This window comes from Balaenoptera musculus, chromosome 17 (genome assembly GCF_009873245.2).
Source record: "Balaenoptera musculus isolate JJ_BM4_2016_0621 chromosome 17, mBalMus1.pri.v3, whole genome shotgun sequence".
Classification (NCBI taxonomy): Eukaryota; Metazoa; Chordata; class Mammalia; order Artiodactyla; family Balaenopteridae; genus Balaenoptera; species Balaenoptera musculus.
This window is the reverse complement of record NC_045801.1, coordinates 62,652,764-62,657,232: the sequence shown is the minus strand read 5'-3', so window position 1 is coordinate 62,657,232 and position 4,469 is coordinate 62,652,764. Positions and strand designations below refer to the sequence as shown.

Sequence of the window (4,469 nt, the reverse complement as noted above, 5' to 3'; positions counted from 1 at the left end):
GGATCTAAGCTCCTGGTGATCTTGTCTTTATGGAGTTGGCAGTAATCTTCCATTAACTTTGATGCTGAATCCTGGGAGTCCCCAGGGATCCATTTGTAGTCTTACTCTGAAACAACGGCAGGTGAGGTGAGAATTACCTCTCCCCAGAAGATATCTCCAGGTATAAGGGAGTCCCTGCTTCTTACCAAAAGATGGTGGCAGATTGATTTAACTGTTGAGGAGGGTCATGAGGGGTTCAAAATGATCCCTGTTCAATTTTTTAGGTTACCACCCTTTTCTCAATCAATATCTTAAATTTTACATGGTAGGCATATAACCACCAGACGCTAACTGAACTGACATTTTAATTCTGCTTATTGGATCAATCTTCAAGTTTGGTTTTACAATGATCAGAAAGCTATCTGTGGTTAAAGAACAGAATACTAGAAATTTCCTAGGATTCTACTGTGCCTTGAAATTTGTGGGATTTGAGGTTGTCCTCTTTCTTTAAGCCATCCAGTACCATTAAAAGCAACCACTCCAGGGAATTCCCTGGCGGTCCAGTGTTTAGGATTCCATGCTTCCACTGCAGGGGGGCACGGGTTTGATCCCTGGTCAGGGAACTAAGATCCTGCAAGCCACACGCGTGGCCAAAAAAATAAAAAAGAAAAGCAACCATTCCACTTCTCAGGCTATAAATTCACACCGTTAACTCTTTTTTGTTTTTTTAAATTGAAAACAGGGTTTCGTTATTTTAACTGATAATTGGAGTACAGGCTAGTGGTAAGATAAAATCAGAAACTGAGTTTAGTACATTTTGCTTTTGTTCAGAACAAAATATCAGCTGATACGTTTTTAATTTTTCCTGAAATTATTTCCATTAGATTTAAAATTTTTATTTATTAAATTTTTATTGGAGTGTAGTTGATTTACAATGTTGTGTTAGTTTCAGGTGTACAGCAAAGTGAATCAGTTATATACATATATCCACTCTTTTTTTTTAAGATTCTTTTCCTGTATGGGCCATTACGGAGTATTGAGTAGAGTTCCCTGTGCTATACAGCAGCTTCTTATTAGTTATCTATTTTATGTATAAGAGTGTGTATATGTCAGTCCCAATCTCTCAGTTTATCCCTCTCCCCCTTATCCCCGGTAACTGTAAATTTGTTTTCTACATCCGTGACTCTACTTCTGTTTTGTAAATAAGTTCATTTGTACCCCTTTTTTAAAGATGCTGCATATAAGCGATATCACATGATATTTGTCTTTCTGTGTCTGACTTACTTCACTCAGTATGACAATCTCTAGGTCCATCCATGTTGCTGCAAATGGCTTTATTTTGTTCTTTTTGTGGCTGAGTAATATTCCATTGTATTTATATACCACATCTTCTTTTTTTTTTTTTTTTTTGAAAAGTTAAAAATTCCTTAATTTTTTATTCCTGGTACCACTACCACAATTTACAGGGCAATATACCTGATGTAATGAAAAGAAAAAGAAAAAGACAAAGCTACAACAGATAAAAGACCTCAGGAATGTACATCTAATTGACACTCCATTGCATTAGTCAATAGCTGCACTTTTTGCAAACTGTGGCTAGGACAGTCCTGAACAAGAAGGGTTTCCTGTTTAAGCTGCAGTAACTTTTCTGACTACGGATCATTGTTCCTCCTGTGGCAGATTTTTACAGTTCCTCTAAATGCATTTGGGACGACTGTCTCAAAGTAACCTGCAGCTTTCCTGACAACTCCTCGCTCTCTCTCCTTCTAAGAATTGTAGCCCTTTTCTTCTGAGTTTTTAGAACCTTCTGCTACCATATCCACCACTTCCACCACCAGGTCCATACCCACCACCATAGGGACTTCCCGAGCTTTCCACCAAAACTGCCCCCCTTCATGGGTCCATAATTTGATTGCTGTTGTCCACTAAAATTTCCAAAATCATTATAGCTCCCACCACCAACGTAGTTACCTCCAAAATTTCCTCCTTCATTGTAACCATCATATCCTCCACCACCGCCACCATATCCACCACCTTGGTTTCCATATCCTGGTCCACCACCACCATAGCCTCCTCTACTACTGTAACCAGGACCACCGCCATAGTTACCACCGTCGCCTCCAAATCCGTTATATCCACCATCACCTCCTCCATAACTACCTCTGCTGCCACCACCTCCACCACCATAGCCTCTTCTTCCACAAAAGTTTCCACCACGGCCAAAGTTACCTCCACCACCTCCAAAGTTTCCCCCACGACCCATAAAGTTGCCAGATCCACCTCCACGACCTCTTTGTGATCCAGCAGATTGCACTTCTTGTTTAGAAAGGGCCTTTTTCACTTCACAAATATGCCCATTAATAGTGTGGTATTTCTGAACAACAATTTTATCAACTGTATCATGATCATCAAAAGTTACAAAAGCAAATCCTCTCTTTTTTCCACTCTGCCTGTCTTCCATAACTTCTATGGTTTCAATCTTGCCATACTTTTCAAAGTAGTCTCTCAAATTATATTCTTCTGTATCTTCTTTAATACCACCAACAAAAGTTTTCTTCACTGTTAGATGGGCACCAGGCTTTACAGAATCCTCTCTAGAAACAGCTCTCTTTGGTTCCACTACACGCCCATCAACCTTGTGTGGTCGAGCACACATTGCTGCATCCACCTCTTCAACCCAAGAGTAAGTCACAAAACCAAAGCCCCTGGAACGGTTTGTTTGGGGGTCTCTCATCACCACACAATCTGTAAGTGTGCCCCATTTCTCAAAATGTTCTCTTAAGCTATCATCTGTAGTTTCAAAGCTCAGACAACCAATAAACAGTTTTCTCAACTGTTCTGGTTCCTTTGGATCATGGCCCTCCTCCCCCCGGCGGCGGCGGCGGCGACGGCCAGAGTCGGGCTGGGGGCGACCGGGCGGCGGTTTTACCTCCATTTTGAGACCGGCCTCGCCTCTTCCCTACCACATCTTCTTTATCCATTCCTCTGCTGATGGACTTTTAGGTTGCTTCCATGTCCTGGCTATTGTTAATAGTTCTGCAATGAACATTGGGGTGCATGCATCTTTTTTTTTTTTAATTTTTATTGGAGTACAGTTGCTTTACAATGTTGTGTTAGTTTCTGCTGTACAGCAAAGTGAATCAGCTATACATGTATATATATCCCCTCTTTTTTGGATTTCCTTCCCATTTAGGTCACCACAGAGCACTGAGTAGAGTTCCCTGTGCTATATGGTAGGTTCTCATTAATTATCTGTTTTATACATACTATCAGTAGTGTGTATATCTCAATCCCAATCTCCCAATTCATCCCACCCCCGCTTTTCCCCTTGGTATCCATACGTTTGTTCTCTATGTCTGTGTCTCTATTTCTCCTTTGTAAATAAGATTGTCTATACCAATTTTTTGAGATTCCACATATATGTGTTAATATATGATATTTGTTTTTCTCTTTCTGACTTACTTCGCTCTGTATGACAGTCTCTAGGTCCATCCACATCTCTACAAATGACCCAATTTTGTTCCTTTTTATGGCTGAGTAATATTCTATTGTATATATGTACCACATCTTCTTTATCCATTCCTCTGTTGATGGATATTTAGGTGGCTTCCATGTACTGGCTATTGTGAATAGTGCTGCAGTGAACATTGGGGGACATGTATCTTTTTGAATTCTGGTTTTCTCTGGATATGTGCCCAGTAGTGGGATTGCTGAGTCACATGGTAGTTCTATTTTTAGTTTTTTAAGGAACCTCCATACTGTTCTCCATAGTGGCTGTATCAATTTACATTCCCACCAAAAGTGCAAGAGAGCTCCCTTCCTCCCCACTTCCTCGAGCATTTATTGTTTGTAGATTTTGTGATGATGGCCATTCTGACCAGTGTGAGGTGATAGCTCTTGTAGTTTTGATTTGCATTTCTCTAATAATTAGTGATGTTGAGCATCTTTTTATGTGCTTTTTGGCCATCTATATGTCTTCTTTGGAGAAATGTCTATTTAGATCTTCCACCTATTTTTTGATTGGGTTATTTATTTTTTTGATATTAAGCTGCATGTGCTGTTTGTATATTTTGGAGATTAATCCCTTGTCAGTTGCTTTGTTTGCAAATATTTTCTCCCATTCTGAGGATTTTTTCATTTTGTTTATGGTTTCCTTTGCTGTGCAAAAGCTTTTAAGTTTAATTAGGTCCCATTTGGTTTTTTTTGTTTTTATTTTCATTACTCCAGGAGGTGGATCTAAAAAGATCTTGCTGCGATTTATGTCAAGGAGTATTTTGCCTATATTTTCCTCTAAGAGTTTTATAGTGTCCGGCCTTACATTTAGGTCTTTAACCCATTTTGAGTTTATTTTTTGTGTATGGTGTTAGGGAGTGTTCTAATTTCATTCTTTTACATGTAGCTGTCCAGTTTTCCCAGCACCACATATTGAAGAGACTGTCTTTTCTCCATTGTATATTCTTGCCTCCTTTTTCATAGATTAGGTGACCATA

The 4,469-nt window shown here is 39.4% G+C and overlaps 1 pseudogene; it reads right to left on the bottom strand.

Annotated features, from left to right (window-relative positions):
• Window positions 1–1,714: 1,714 nt before the first annotated feature.
• On the bottom strand, window positions 1,715–2,932 carry LOC118883492 (annotated as a pseudogene).
• Window positions 2,933–4,469: the final 1,537 nt, after the last annotated feature.